This window comes from Homalodisca vitripennis, chromosome 1 (assembly GCF_021130785.1).
Source record: "Homalodisca vitripennis isolate AUS2020 chromosome 1, UT_GWSS_2.1, whole genome shotgun sequence".
NCBI classification, from domain to species: domain Eukaryota; kingdom Metazoa; phylum Arthropoda; class Insecta; order Hemiptera; family Cicadellidae; genus Homalodisca; species Homalodisca vitripennis.
In genome coordinates this window covers 38,098,419-38,115,292 of record NC_060207.1, presented here as the reverse complement: position 1 = coordinate 38,115,292, position 16,874 = coordinate 38,098,419, and the positions used below count along the sequence as shown (strand labels likewise).

The 16,874-nt window shown below is 32.1% G+C and overlaps 1 protein-coding gene across 1 annotated transcript in view; it reads left to right on the top strand.

Moving 5' to 3' along the window:
* Positions 1-16,874, top strand: part of LOC124359931 (protein HBS1) — a 77,445-nt gene that overhangs the window by 43,973 nt on the left and 16,598 nt on the right. The gene's annotated exons all lie outside the window — the stretch shown is intronic.

The window sequence follows — 16,874 nt, the reverse complement described above, 5'->3', positions numbered from 1 at the left end:
ACCTTTTCAAAGGTGTTCAATATGTCCACCTTTAGGTACACAGCATATGTCTATGCGGTATTCAAATTCATCCCACACTGCAACGAGCATGTCCTGAGTTACTGATTCCACTGCTGTTGTAATGCAATTCCTCAGCTCATACATTGTTGTTGGTAGCGGAGGCACATATATAGAGTCTTTGATGAAACCCCACAAGAAAAAAAATCATATACAGTAAGGTCCGGTGACCTTGGAGGCCAAAAATGTAAGGATGCGTCATTTTGTCCAGTGCGGCCGATCCACCGGTCACGAATTCTTTGATTTTAAAATTGCTGGACTGCCAGATGCCAATGTGGCGGTGCCCCGTCCTGTTGGTAAATGGGAAAAGATAATTCTCAAGCATATCGAGATACTGTATGTTATTCCTGTAACAGTGTTCTCAGCAAATAAAAATGGACTGTACACCTTTTCCCGTGAAACTGCGCAAAACACATTAAATTTTGGAGAGTCTCTCTCATGTTTTACAATTTCAAGTGGTTTTTCTGTGCCCCATATTCTAACGTTATGGCGGTTTACCTTTCCATTTAAATGAAATGTTACATCGTCGCTAAACACTATGCGCGATACAAAATGTTCATCCTCCATCATCTTATCAAGAACGAAGTTACAAAACTCCACGCGTCGTTCTTTATCACCCTCACGAAGAGCTTGCAATATCTGAAGTCAGTATCCTTTCATGCGTAATCGTCGACGCAACACACTCCAGATGGACATAGGAGGCACGCTGAGCTGTCGAGCAGAGCGGCGAAGAGATTTCTGAGGGCTGTGTGTGAAACAATGGCGGACGCGCTCCACATCTTCATCGGACACTCTGGGACGGCCCAGTGACTTGCCTTTACACAGACAACCTGTTTCTTGAAATTGTGCATACCGTCGTCTAATGCTCTGTAATGTAGGAGGATCAACACCATACTTATTGAGAAAGTCACGCTGAACAGTTATTACAGACTCACACTGCGAAAAACGTAGAACACATAACGCTTTTTGTGGTGCAGACGCCATTTTCACTAGAAATGAAGTAGGCGTTCACTCAAGTGCGCTGCTGCTACCTAGCGGGAACCATGTAAAACTTCAAAAAAAGATACTCTTTTCAACAGTACGTTGTTGGCGCATTTAGCTCAACAAACAGAATAGTTATGATTTTATTAAATCGGATGATTCTTTTTGATACACCCTGTATAATAATGGTTATGTAACATTTATCGTGGTATAAAGTTCCACATCATATCCTTGTACATAAATACTTGGACATTCATGGAATATTAAATAAATGTGTCAAATTCTTTCTTTTATTTATAGTCTGATTTATGCAAAGGTTTAGTGTTTATTGATGAACAGTGAACATAACCTTTGACAGAGTTAAACTAATATTGAACTGTTTAGCCACCCACTCCTTACAATATAGTTTTAAAATTGTTCTAAGACATTTACATATACATTAATAGTATGTTTATAATGATGAAGTGGATTTTTTATATAATAATATTAATATATAATTATTAATTGAATTTGAATACAATGGTCAAGGATGCTTTAAATGTGTAGTATTAGCAGTAATCTTTATTTTTTTACGTGGCAGCTATTAGATTAGTTAATCAATGAAAAGCTTACAAAGTTTGTGGTTTCTACAAACTGATAGGCTATTTCAGAGGTGTTTCTAGAAAATAATTAATACTATTTTCCCAAGGTCTTGTAGATCAATAATGTTAAATGGCTTTGGGTTTTAGATCTCTTAGAATATAAGATTTAGTTTTTTCTTGTACTGTTTGTTTTATTCATTAAATTGTAAAAAAACCATGCAGTGTTTTAATTTCCATTAAACAAAAATCAAATAAGTTGAAATTGATTTTTATGATGGCTGGTGAACCAATTAAAGTATTTTAGTCCTACCTGTTGGTTTAAATAACTCTGCAATAAGTACATGGCTGAAATATAGATCTGTCAAATTAACATGTCCATTATAAGGTATAGCCAAAGAGGAGAAAAATAGAAATATATTTCCCAATTTTGTTATTTAACGATTAATATTTATTTAATACATAATGTAAGAATATTTGTCTTAAAACAAAAATACGTTTTAATCTATTAGGAATTTTGAAAATTCAGTCTATTGCAGGTTGAAAACACAAAGGCTTAATATTCCATGTTTTAATGGTTTAGAATATTCAACTGATAGATTTGAAATTATTGTTATATCTGATTGCAAAACATTTAGTATCATATGAATTATAATTTACAGAAGTTTTTAAACAGTTGTGTACAATATGAACTACATACCAATTGTTTCTCTTCATAGTCTCTTGAATGCAAGGCTAAACATTATTTTTATTTTTCTTGCAGCATCACAAAAATTGGTATTTGTGTTACCTGAAATATTTTTGAGCTGATGTCTCAATTTCATTCTTATATAACAAATGATTGTAATATTGGACAACTACTTAAAAACTGCATGTGAGAGTCTTAATTCTTCTTCATTTGAGTGTCTTAAGTTATGTTGCTTCTGCGCAACAGGAATCAGTACATAAATTTGACAAACTATGCACAATCTTTCTGATTTCAACAAGTCTCCTAAAAAAATTCCAGTCCAATTGCAAGTTTTTATTAAATACTCAATAATGCCTTTTAGGCTCAATAACAACATTTTAAATGTAAATTGACTTGCACATTGCTGCTATGAGTAAGTGTGATTGCTGAAATTATAAATCTGACATTGGTTGAGGTTGAGTTCTGCAACCGGCTGATGTTTGGAGTGAGTGGGTAGCGGAGGGGAGGGGTGATAGAAGTTGAGCAGGGGAAGTAGCTTTTGACCTTTTTTTGGTTTGACTTGTTATTCATAGAATTCTAATCTACATACGCAGATACAATATACATAAAATATAGTAAAATATTTTTTTTATGCACATTTAATTAATTTATTAAGATTTTCCCCCTTCTGAAAATAAGACATGTTATAACTTTTTAGAAACAGATGTTTTAACCATAAGATATAAAATAACGGAGCTCTCGTATTCAAAACAGGATACATGGCCATTCTTTTACTGGTCCAATAACTCTAAAATATCATGTTGTGAATATTTTGTAAGGGTTACTGAAGGCATGGTAATGGAGTATCCGTGGTCATCATAAATGCTAATTTATAGTCATTTCATCATCAATTACGATACATGTGTAATAAATGTTAGCAGAGTACCCACACTCGGCTGTAGTTCTAATATTTGAGTTTTCTAGCTTGTGTTAAACAAATTTTATTATAAGTGTAACCTAACTTTGCTTTGTAAAATAACGTACGAATAAGTGGTGGAGATTTCCATTATCTAGAAAACTAGGCCTACATTTAACGATTAAATTTTAAGTATTTCTGTTATTGGTTACTTTTTAACATATAAAAGACACTGCCTAAACCTGATTTCAAAACCTTGTTCTTGGTTTGATAAAGTTAGAAACTAACATTTATTACCAGCAACATCAAACAAGAGAACATATCTCCAGCTGGCATCCACAGTATACGTATACAGTGAGCAGAAGATGTTTTAGAAAAATTGCACATCATTTGCATATTTCTCATTTAACCCTCCATCAGGCGCTCACGGAGGTTTCCTCCAGGTTAGCGAATAATGGATATCATAGTCGTTTAAACTGTTTTTATTTGTTTAAATATTCATACTGATTTAATTACAATATAATATATTCATTTTTAGAAATTAAAAAAAAATTACTCTCTTATGTAATGAATTTTCCAAATAAGAAATTCAAAATCTTAAAAAATGTTACTGTATAATAACAACATGGTTTATTTTAAGGAATAATGCAATTAATTGTAAAAATGTTTAACCTACTATAATAATATATGGAAATTAATTTAGTTTTTAACTTCTTACAAAAACAACTTACTTCAATTCTTGACATATTATATAATTATAATGTCAATTATTACTCTAAAATCAAAATTTATTCTTTACTAAAAATTTTTTTAAACACTACACAAAGTTTCAAAACATTTTCCTTCTGGTTCTTATAACGACAATTTTCACTCCATAAACAGTACTGAAATGTTCCCTAGCACACGGGTACTGTACTGACAAGTCTCTCGTCTTCATTCTCCATTTCACAAAATTAAAATAAAATATATTGTAAAACTTAAAAAGAAACCATCACAGGTCACACATTTAGGCGCACACGGATTATTACTCCATAAAAACTAAACACTATAAGGCGCTCACGGAGATTTCGTCCAAGCACTACAAACACAACATCGGGCGCTCACGGAGGAATCGTCCAGTCTCGCACGGAAGTAGACCTCATACTGACAGATTTTGACAAAGATAAGTGGGAGGCTATTGTTTCGCTTCCCCGAAAGATGCTCGTGAAGTACACTGCGGGAAACGACTGCCAATATCAGTAAAGTATTACTATTTTTAATAATAAAAAATACATGGAGGAAAACTCCGTTTAGCGCCCGATGTAGGGTTAAAAACACTATTCAACTGAAAAATGTTTTCATTCAGTTCTTTCAACTTTATTTCTTTTTGTGTGGTTATAGTGAATGTCTTTCTGAAATTAACCTTAACCAGCTGTGTTTTCTCACATAGTTTTCATCTTCCATTTGTAAATTTTCTATACAAAATCAACCTATTGCAATTGTCCTCATGGTACCACTTAGGGAAAATTTCCATATAACTTCTTCATCTAACATAACCCCTAGAGCCCAAAATCACTCCAGTTCTAAAGTCTATATATCTATCTGATGTGAATGTTGAGTTTAGCTCCAGTTTACCTTCCTCTTAGTGCAGCGCCTGAAATCTGACGGTCACAAACTTAACTTCTGTAATCGGGAGTCATGTTTGTCTAAAGAGATCCAAAAAAAGTCTCTGGCAGAGTTGCAAAGAATGAACAATGCATTGTTTCGACATCAGATATTTTAGACCTCTTTATGATGAAAATGACTCCCGACTCCTGAAATAGAGATTTCTTCATTTTGGAGAAGAGTGAAAAACACTAGATTTTACCAACTAGGCTTAGTACAAGATCATATTACACAACAATTAAATAGGAAGGTGAACCGGAGCTAAACTCAGCATTCACGTAGAATTGATTCTTTCTACCATAGTTATGTTATATAGCTTTGATGCTATATAAACATGGCTTGTGGAAATAACTGTCTCATAAAAGGCCTAAATAAATTGAAACTTGGTACAAAAATTGATCTTATTAGTATCTCGGGTAAAACCTTTGATCAGCTTGGTATTTCATTTCTTTCCATTAAAGGTAACTATTTAAGTTTTAAACAAATTCTGTTATTTATTGATATATAAAAAAGTAAAAAGTGTTTATAAGTGCATATAAATATCCTAATTTGTTTGTATCTTAAATAGTTTTTGTAATATTGATTCTATTTAAATGCCATAAGAATCTTTTGATCTCCAAGAACTGATGAAAGAAATGTTGGAACACAACTTTAAACTTGGTACAAAAATTTATCTTAAATATCTTGGCTGTTATTAGCTAGCTTTGTATGCCATTTCATTCCAATGCGGTAGCCATTCGGACTTAAATAATTCACCTCACTTATTATTATATGGGCTAAGAGAAAATAGGTTTATTACAACTCTTATCACCAGTGTGACAGTTAGTTAGTTTTCTAACAAACTTTAGTCCGGTTAACCAGGTGTACAATAGTTCGGAATCATCTCAATCAGAAAGATGGCAAAGAGTAGTTCAAAACTCTGGCTCTTTGTCCTTTTAATTAAAATGTATAGGAGAAGAGTGAGTAACACTCGATTTTAGTAACTAGGCTTAGCACAAGACTATGTTACATAATGTTTTATGACTTTGTGTGATAAAAGTAAAGTTTTTAATTACTTCCGAGTGTCAAAACCTTTATTCTACGAGTTACTTTCCAGCGCAGATGATTATAATTATTATTAGAGTGACATAGTTATTATTATTACATTTTAAGTGTGACATCATTAGTTTCCCAAAAATTACCAAATTAATGATTAAATCTTTACAAAATAGCAGTGGTTTAAAATTACAGGTGTGAGATGGTTGAAAATAGCGTTGTTGTCATTCTTTTCATTAGTTACAATAGTAAAACCCTGACAAAGGACTCTAAATATAATGAACAATATTAGCCTCAAGTTTGTACAGATTGAACTGGTTTGAGGACGGATTAGTGGCTATTCTATTCTTCTAATATAGATCTTTAATTCAATATTACTACTTAAAAATGCTTTCATGTTAGAGTTACTCTGACTCCTTGTGGGTCATCACATGATATAATTTAAAATAAGATATTATATTTGCATCAAGAATAAAACATTTTTTTATATTATTGATTTCTATAGTTTTAATAATTTATCTGCAATGGTTACAAAAATATAAAGCTGTCCCCACCCGACTTGGTTTTCAGCAATGGTGGTCATTATATTCATAATAATATTCAATTTTTATACTCATTGTTAATTTATTAAATACATTAAGTTATAATTACTGAATCTAGACACAATATTAATAGTCCACTTAACAATAATATTCTCCGCTTTTTGTTTTGTTTGAAATTGCTCACATTACTAGTCTTAAACGTTATATTTGTAAAACTTTCATAGGCTGCAGCTCCAATAAGTCAGTTAAAAAGAAAATTTCAAAGAAAAAACATATTTACATATTAATTTTGTTTATATCTAATATTGTAAGGAAATATAGGTTGGTCCATAACAACTTTTAATATTGAAATTGCAAAATCATATTTTTAATCACCACTAAAATTGGTGAAATTCTCCCATTTAAACTTTTTTGTACGTTTAGACATTTTGATATACCAATGGTGGAACGGCTAAAATGGAAAGTGTATAATAATATAATAATTATATTAGAGCTAATCAGAAAGTAAGATTACGTTTCGCTTTGTAGCCGGTAGGAGTGGGACTATCGCAATAATTTTGATGTCAGGGCGTTTCTCCTTTGAGTGGCTATATTTCATTGAAGATATATACACACAATTATGTATTAAATATTTTATTATATAACTTGCTGAATGAACACACAAGTGTACAGAACTAGAACAGGGGATTGAACTGAGTGTTCTAGCTTATTGAGAATGTGCATAGGAACATTGTTGGGTCCAAACATCGCTGTCAACTAATTGTACAACAGTACCACACTCCCTGGTTCTGGCTAATAGGCTGCATAGCAATAGCCCCTGATCCCACTGAGACACAAAGAGTTGATGGGGCTGCTGCAGGGTTCAAACATCGCTGTCAGCTAATTGTACAACAGTACCACACTCCCTGGTTCTGGCTAATAGGTTGCATAGCAATAGTCCCTAATCCCACTGAGACACAAAGAGTTGATGGGGCTGTTGTAGGGTCCAAACATCGCTGTCAACTAATTGTACAACAGTACCACACTCCCTGGTTCTGGCTAATAGGCTGCATAGCAATAGCCCCTGATCCCCCTGAGACACAAAGAGTTGATGGGGCTGCTGCAGGGTTCAAACATCGCTGTCAACTAATTGTACAACAGTACCACACTCCCTGGTTCTGGCTAATAGGCTGCATAGCAATAGCCCCTGATCCCACTGAGACACAAAGAGTTGATGGGGCTGCTGCAGGGTTCAAACATCGCTGTCAACTAATTGTACAACAGTACCACACTCCCTGGTTCTGGCTAATAGGCTGCATAGCAATAGCCCCTGATCCCACTGAGACACAAAGAGTTGATGGGGCTGCTGCAGGGTTCAAACATCGCTGTCAACTAATTGTACAACAGTACCACACTCCCTGGTTCTGGCTAATAGGCTGCATAGCAATAGCCCCTGATCCCACTGAGACACAAAGAGTTGATGGGGCTGCTGCAGGGTTCAAACATCGCTGTCAGCTAATTGTACAACAGTACCACACTCCCTGGTTCTGGCTAATAGGCTGCATAGCAATAGCCCCTGATCCCACTGAGACACAAAGAGTTGATGGGGCTGCTGCAGGGTTCAAACATCGCTGTCAACTAATTGTACAACAGTACCACACTCCCTGGTTCTGGCTAATAGGCTGCATAGCAATAGCCCCTGATCCCACTGAGACACAAAGAGTTGATGGGGCTGCTGCAGGGTTCAAACATCGCTGTCAACTAATTGTACAACAGTACCACACTCCCTGGTTCTGGCTAATAGGCTGCATAGCAATAGCCCCTGATCCCACTGAGACACAAAGAGTTGATGGGGCTGCTGCAGGGTTCAAACATCGCTGTCAACTAATTGTACAACAGTACCACACTCCCTGGTTCTGGCTAATAGGCTGCATAGCAATAGCCCCTGATCCCACTGAGACACAAAGAGTTGATGGGGCTGCTGCAGGGTTCAAACATCGCTGTCAACTAATTGTACAACAGTACCACACTCCCTGGTTCTGGCTAATAGGCTGCATAGCAATAGCCCCTGATCCCACTGAGACACAAAGAGTTGATGGGGCTGCTGCAGGGTTCAAACATCGCTGTCAACTAATTGTACAACAGTACCACACTCCCTGGTTCTGGCTAATAGGCTGCATAGCAATAGCCCCTGATCCCACTGAGACACAAAGAGTTGATGGGGCTGCTGCAGGGTTCAAACATCGCTGTCAACTAATTGTACAACAGTACCACACTCCCTGGTTCTGGCTAATAGGCTGCATAGCAATAGCCCCTGATCCCACTGAGACACAAAGAGTTGATGGGGCTGCTGCAGGGTTCAAACATCGCTGTCAACTAATTGTACAACAGTACCACACTCCCTGGTTCTGGCTAATAGGCTGCATAGCAATAGCCCCTGATCCCACTGAGACACAAAGAGTTGATGGGGCTGCTGCAGGGTTCAAACATCGCTGTCAGCTAATTGTACAACAGTACCACACTCCCTGGTTCTGGCTAATAGGCTGCATAGCAATAGCCCCTGATCCCACTGAGACACAAAGAGTTGATGGGGCTGCTGCAGGGTTCAAACATCGCTGTCAACTAATTGTACAACAATATTTAGTTGAGCAACTGATCTCCCATGAGTAATAGCGGTGCCCAACACATGCAGTAAGGTACGAACTGTTGCTATTGGATAAATTATAAGTTTTTGCTGTAATAATGAATTAAATGTTATACACAACTATAGAATTCTGCTGCATCGTTTAATTTTAATTAAATTGAATTTGAATTTATTATTATTATTTACAAAATGAATTGTATTTAAAACAATCTAGATTTGTTTCACTTGTGATAAGTTATTATTTTACAGATAGGTTTAAAACAAGTCACTTAATTCTTATATCAAGGATCAGGGGTCAGGTTGTGTTGAGAATTCATAGAAATAGAATCAGAATAATTTTTAATTGTCATTTTCTTTAGAGATTGGGGAAAGTCAGTTATGAAACATACAACAATAATGTGTAAAATACAGTGTAAAACAATATTTAATTATTGGGAATCTCAGGTTAAACTAAATGTTGAAATGGACCTCTCAGTTTAGAAATACATCTACAGTGCAAATGGCTTGACTGGTGAGCCATTTGGAAATGTTTGTTGTAAAGATTGTTCCTAGAGATATGACTTTAAAATAACACCGTTTATTGTATCTTTCTGCCTGAATCTAACACTTTTCTGAACGATTGATTTGAGTACGTAATCCTGCCTACTGGACCAATCAAAAGGCTTGGATATTACATAATTTGGCATCCAGTAAAGGGGTTTCAGGCTATCCATTCTGTAATAGTCTTTCTGTAAGTGAGTTCTAAAGGATTTTTTGATATTTTACTGTATGGGAGAATATGTAAGTGCAAATTAATCTGATCTTTAGCTTACAGGGTTTTAAAATATTAAGGGTGTTTTACTGATAGCAGTGTTCTTGTTTTAGAGTTTCAGAAATATATTTCCACAAAAAAATTATAATTTGATTTGAGTAAAAATATTTGAGGAATAATTACTTGTTATTAAATTAATGTAACAGAAGAGTAATTCTTTGATTTTAATTCAATTTAATATTGGAGATATTCTATTCTAAAGTAATATTAACTATCTTATAGTTTTTAGTTTTTTTAGAACTTTTAGAATTTTACATAACTAGACTTTGAATCAACTTTTAATTATTTGAGTGGATTTCTGAATTACAAATTAGTATAATGTGTTAGTGGTTAAGAATTGAATATTAATAAGAAAACTTGTTTTATTTGAAGAATTTTGAACTAATTTAAGAGAAAGTTTGTTTTGAGTTTAAATTAGTATATTAGGATATTGAGTTTATATTTTATTTTAGGGAAAGAAGCATTCTTTTAGTTTTGAATATTATGAGAAATTAATTTTTTGTTTGCAGTTTATTTTGAGAAAATCTTTATTTAGGATAATATTGTGATTTTGTAAGCTTCATGGAACATAAGGTAAATGAAGGAAAAGGTTTTCATTTTTTGTATCGGTCAATGAAACTCCCGGAAAAATAGGAATAGATTAGTATCTTAGTTTTTAGTCTTACTAGCTAACATCTGTGTGTTGTGGTTCACACCACGCCAAAAAATTACACACAGTTAAATTCTTTAATTATTTTATTTGGCCTTGCTGTGGAGATACAACTTCAGTTAACAGAAAATGAACCAAAACAGTTTTTGTAATCAATCATAATGTTTAAGTAAGAAAATATCAAAATTACAGTTTTTATTCTTGTACACGTACTATAGACAATCTTATGTGTCATATATAAACACATCAATTGCTTAGTTTTTTATTATTTTGTGAGGAGCTGCAATCATGGCAACAGCCATGCAACTTCACTGAGGATTTTCTCAATCATTTTCTTATCATTATTCATCATTAGAAAAAAAACCAAATTCTTAGGGGCAAACTTATTACATATAACAATAGTAATACAATTTACTGAATATAAGTAAACAAATTTAAATTTTGGAAACTAAAGTTTATGAACTCAAACAATTTTGAATTGATTTATTTGCAAGTTTGCAGAAAATTGCAAGAAGACTCTTAAAACTTTTTTTATATATGTTATTCATATTATGTTTAAAAAATTTGTTGAAATTTCTATATTTCTTATAAATATTGTTTAACACAAATTTACAGAAAATAAGATACAAGTTTTTCTGAGTTATTAATTTTTCATATTATTCGTTTTTGAAATTTTAAATTTGCCTTAAAAATTGAAGTATGATATCTATTGATACCAAAGGAGAATTTTTATCGTTTTGATTTATTTTACTTTTATTTCGTAATAAATTTAAAAAACAAATTGACAAGGAGGACATTGGCATTTTCATTGCAATGTGAAGGACATTGACAATGTCAAGGATAATTTTACTCAGTGTAATTATTCAGTTTACCTTTAATTGAAATTTAAGTATGACAAGTTGAAGTAAGAAGGAGTATGTTTCACGAATTTTCGAAAAAAAATCTTGCATTCCACCAAAAAGTAGTCTGTTACTGAGTAGTTTTTACTAGTGGCAGTTGGAGACAATCAAATTTAAACATATTGTCTAATAACTGAGAAAAAATGTTTCACAAAGTAATATTAATGACTTCCATATTTAAAGTATTAATTAAATATGGCTTATAACATAATTCACAGCATTGAATACAATTTTACCAAGTTTCACAGCAATTGGTTTTAACTTTAGATAGAGATTGTGCTCACTTTTATTGCTGATATATTATTTGTATAACTCAAAACTTTGTATGATTGGTACCTTATAGGATATCAAAAGACGAACAAAAATGCATATTTGTATTTGGCAAACACATGACAAAAGAACTGCAATCTTTAATAATTGCTTACATAAAGAAACTGAAAATTGATTCTGATTCACATGAAATAGTCAGTCTGAATAATAATATTCTGTTATAAATATTAAAAGAAAGAATCCTGCTTGGATTAAGACAGTTTTCTACATTACAGTAGAATGATGGACATGAATAATGAGTATTATTAGACTAAAAGTAGATAACTTCCTTTCACCTTTTCCAGTAACACAACTAACAAGTACTTTATGGCTGTGTTATTTACCTAGCCTATCTGTTTACTACTTGCACCTATCTTGAAATCATATTAATTACACATAAAATGGTAATCAGTGAGTTGACTCATAGTGCAAATAAAAACCATTTGATTATAACATACTACGATTCGACGTACTACATAGGACGTTCTGGAGTAAAAGCTCACTACATGTATCAGAGATGTGCACATCTTTGTGGAAAGTAAATCTTGGAGTTCATTTATATCTTAGTAGGTACAATGGGAATTTTCTTTAAAAAAAGTTACATTTGAGTCAGACTCTTACAATTGCTTCTATTAAAGTTATTATATTTATATTGTAATAGAATGACACTGTTGTGAATGCACTTGTACATTGTGCAGAGTTAGTGCATTTTTCTTATGTATCAGATATTATTTATTTAATTTAAGCGTTATGGCATCTCAGTTTTTGAGTCATCTGTGAATAGTTCCTGCTCCTGTATCGTCGGTGCAGATGTGCTTGTCTTCTTTAAACAAGTGTCTATACTTTCTAGGCTCGCAACTACATTTAATTACAGTACAATTGGTTATTGAGTATTTTAAATTGATTAAACTGGAGACAACATAGAAATATTAATGCAGAAGACTGAGCCACAGAAGTGGTATTATCAGTTGGCCTTTTATAGGAAAACAATTGAGGTGTCTCCTAAATAGAATTAACAGAATCGTCTTCCTCAAATTCTGAGCCAAATCTTCTTCATGTCCATATGTCTAAGCTTCTGTTTGTCACAGGCTGTGGCCATCATTTGACATACAATTGATTTGAGTACGTAATCCTGCCTACTGGACCAATCAAAAGGCTTGGATATTACATAATTTGGCATCCAGTAAAGGGGTTTCAGGCTATCCATTCTGTAATAGTCTTTCCTGTAAGTGAGTTCTAAAGGATTTTTTGATATTTTACTGTATGGGAGAATATGTAAGTGCAAATTAATCTGATCTTTAGCTTACAGGGTTTTTAAAATATTAAGGGTGTTTTACTGATAGCAGTGTTCTTGTTTTAGAGTTTTCAGAAAATATATTTCCACAAAAAAATTATAATTTGATTTGAGTAAAAAAATATTTGAGAATAATTACTTGTTATTAAATTAATGTAACAGAAGAGTAATTCTTTGATTTTAATTCAATTTAATATTGGAGATATTCTATTCTAAAGTAATATTAACTATCTTATAGTTTTTAGTTTTTTTAGAACTTTTAGAATTTTACATAACTAGACTTTGAATCAACTTTTAATTATTTGAGTGGATTTCTGAATTACAAATTAGTATAATGTGTTAGTGGTTAAGAATTGAAATATTAATAAGAAAACTTGTTTTATTTGAAGAATTTTGAACTAATTTAAGAGAAAGTTTGTTTTGAAGTTTAAATTAGTATATTAGGATATTGAGTTTATATTTTATTTTAGGGAAAGAAGCATTCTTTTTAGTTTTGAATATTATGAGAATTAATTTTTTGTTTGCAGTTTTATTTTGAGAAAATCTTTATTTAGGGATAATATTGTGATTTTGTAAGCTTCATGGAACATAAGGTAAAATGAAGGAAAAGGTTTTTCATTTTTTGTATCGGTCAATGAAACTCCCCGGAAAAATAGGAATAGATTAGTATCTTAGTTTTTTAGTCTTACTAGCTAACATCTGTGTGTTGTGGTTCACACCACGCCAAAAAATTACACACAGTTAAATTCTTTAATTATTTTATTTGGCCTTGCTGTGGAGATACAACTTCAGTTAACAGAAAATGAACCAAAACAGTTTTTGTAATCAATCATAATGTTTAAGTAAGAAAATACCAAAATTACAGTTTTTATTCTTGTACACGTACTATAGACAATCTTATGTGTCATATATAAACACATCAATTGCTTAGTTTTTTTATTATTTTGTGAGGAGCTGCAATCATGGCAACAGCCATGCAACTTCACTGAGGATTTTCTCAATCATTTTCTTATCATTATTTCATCATTAGAAAAAAAAACCAAATTCTTAGGGGCAAACTTATTACATATAACAATAGTAATACAATTTACTGAATATAAGTAAACAAATTTAAATTTTGGAAACTAAAGTTTATGAACTCAAACAATTTTGAATTGATTTATTTGCAAGTTTGCAGAAAATTGCAAGAAGACTCTTAAAACTTTTTTTTATATATGTTATTCATATTATGTTTAAAAAATTTGTTGAAATTTCTATATTTCTTATAATATTGTTTAACACAAATTTACAGAAAATAAGATACAAGTTTTTCTGAGTTATTAATTTTTCATATTATTCGTTTTTGAAATTTTAAATTTGCCTTAAAAATTGAAGTATGATATCTATTGATACCAAAGGAGAATTTTTTATCGTTTTGATTTATTTTACTTTTATTTCGTAATAAATTTAAAAAACAAATTGACAAGGAGAGGACATTGCATTTTCATTGCAATGTGAAGGACATTGACAATGTCAAGGATAATTTTACTCAGTGTAATTATTCAGTTTACCTTTAATTGAAATTTAAGTATGACAAGTTGAAGTGAGAAGGAGTATGTTTCACGAATTTTCGAAAAAAAATCTTGCATTCCACCAAAAAGTAGTCTGTTACTGAGTAGTTTTTACTAGTGGCAGTTGGAGACAATCAAATTTAAACATATTGTCTAATAACTGAGAAAAAATGTTTCACAAAGTAATATTAATGACTTCCATATTTAAAGTATTAATTAAATATGGCTTATAACATAATTCACAGCATTGAATACAATTTTACCAAGTTTCACAGCAATTGGTTTTAACTTTAGATAGAGATTGTGCTCACTTTTATTGCTGATATATTATTTGTATAAACTCAAAACTTTGTATGATTGGTACCTTATAGGATATCAAAAGACGAACACAAAAATGCATATTTGTATTTGGCAAACACATGACAAAAGAACTGCAATCTTTAATAATTGCTTACATAAAGAAACTGAAAAATTGATTCTGATTCACATGAAATAGTCAGTCTGAATAATAATATTCTGTTATAAATATTAAAAGAAAGAATCCTGCTTGGATTAAGACAGTTTTCTACATTACAGTAGAATGATGGACATGAATAATGAGTATTATTAGACTAAAAGTAGATAACTTCCTTTCACCTTTTCCAGTAACACAACTAACAAGTACTTATATGGCTGTGTTATTTACCTAGCCTATCTGTTTACTACTTGCACCTATCTTGAAATCATATTAATTACACATAAAATGGTAATCAGTGAGTTGACTCATAGTGCAAATAAAAAACCATTTGATTATAAACATACTACGATTCGACGTACTACATAGGACGTTCTGGAGTAAAAGCTCACTACATGTATCAGAGATGTGCACATCTTTGTGGAAAGTAAATCTTGGAGTTCATTTATATCTTAGTAGGTACAATGGGAATTTTCTTTAAAAAAAGTTACATTTGAGTCAGACTCTTACAATTGCTTCTATTAAAGTTATTATATTTATATTGTAATAGAATGACACTGTTGTGAATGCACTTGTACATTGTGCAGAGTTAGTGCATTTTTTCTTATGTATCAGATATTATTTATTTAATTTAAGCGTTATGGCATCTCAGTTTTTTGAGTCATCTGTGAATAGTTCCTGCTCCTGTATCGTCGGTGCAGATGTGCTTGTCTTCTTTAAACAAGTGTCTATACTTTCTAGGCTCGCAACTACATTTAATTACAGTACAATTGGTTATTGAGTATTTTAAATTGATTAAACTGGAGACAACATAGAAATATTAATGCAGAAGACTGAGCCACAGAAGTGGTATTATCAGTTGGCCTTTTGTAGGAAAACAATTGAGGTGTCTCCTAATAGAATTAACAGAATCGTCTTCCTCAAATTCTGAGCCAAATCTTCTTCATGTCCATATGTCTAAGCTTCTGTTTGTCACAGGCTGTGGCCATCATTTGACATTTGTAGGCTGCAATCATTATCTTTGTTGTGGACAGTTGTGTCTAATTCTGGAAGGTTACTTAAGGAAGATGGATTCAGAATTGTGATTGTAATGTAATGATATACTTGCAGCAAAAATAGTAGGTCAGAGCATTCTACAATTTTATGCTTCTATACTTCTAGTACACTGCTTTTTAGTTTGCCATCAAAATTCCAATTAACTGCCTCTCAATGAACACAAGATTACGTATCAAGAAAGGAGTGTATAATTTCAGTTTAACAAAAATTATGGTAAAAAAAGAGTGTTTAAAATAATGCTTCACTCAGGTACGTATCCAGTAATTATTACATACACTTAAAGTATGTTATATTAAATTTAAGACCATATTTTATTAATTTGTAGTCAAATTTAAATCTCAAGTGTAATCTTTATTTAATAACAGTACGAGTATAATCACAATAGCGTCAGAAAACAGAAATATGAACCTCACAAGACAGATATAATCTTACATATAATAATGAATGTTATAGAAATAAGAAAGTTAAAATAAAAAATAAATCTCCCGACTATTTTCAATTTGTTAAGAATGATAGAAACTGCTTGCCACTATTACATCACAATGACAAAATTTCCCTTCCAAGAGAATCCATTAGTTTTTATACTCATTCAATGTGTTATCAATTATAATTAGGTAGCTTCCTGAAGCTGGCATTAGAAATTAGTGTCATCTACAGGCAGAAGATGCTTAGTTTCTCAACTACACGATTGTGACATACCACAGTGATTCTGCAATGTATTGCTTGTTTAACTGAGAAATACAAGCATTGATGATTTAACCTTAAAAATAGTTTTTAGACATACACTACTTTTTAGTGTCTTATGATAT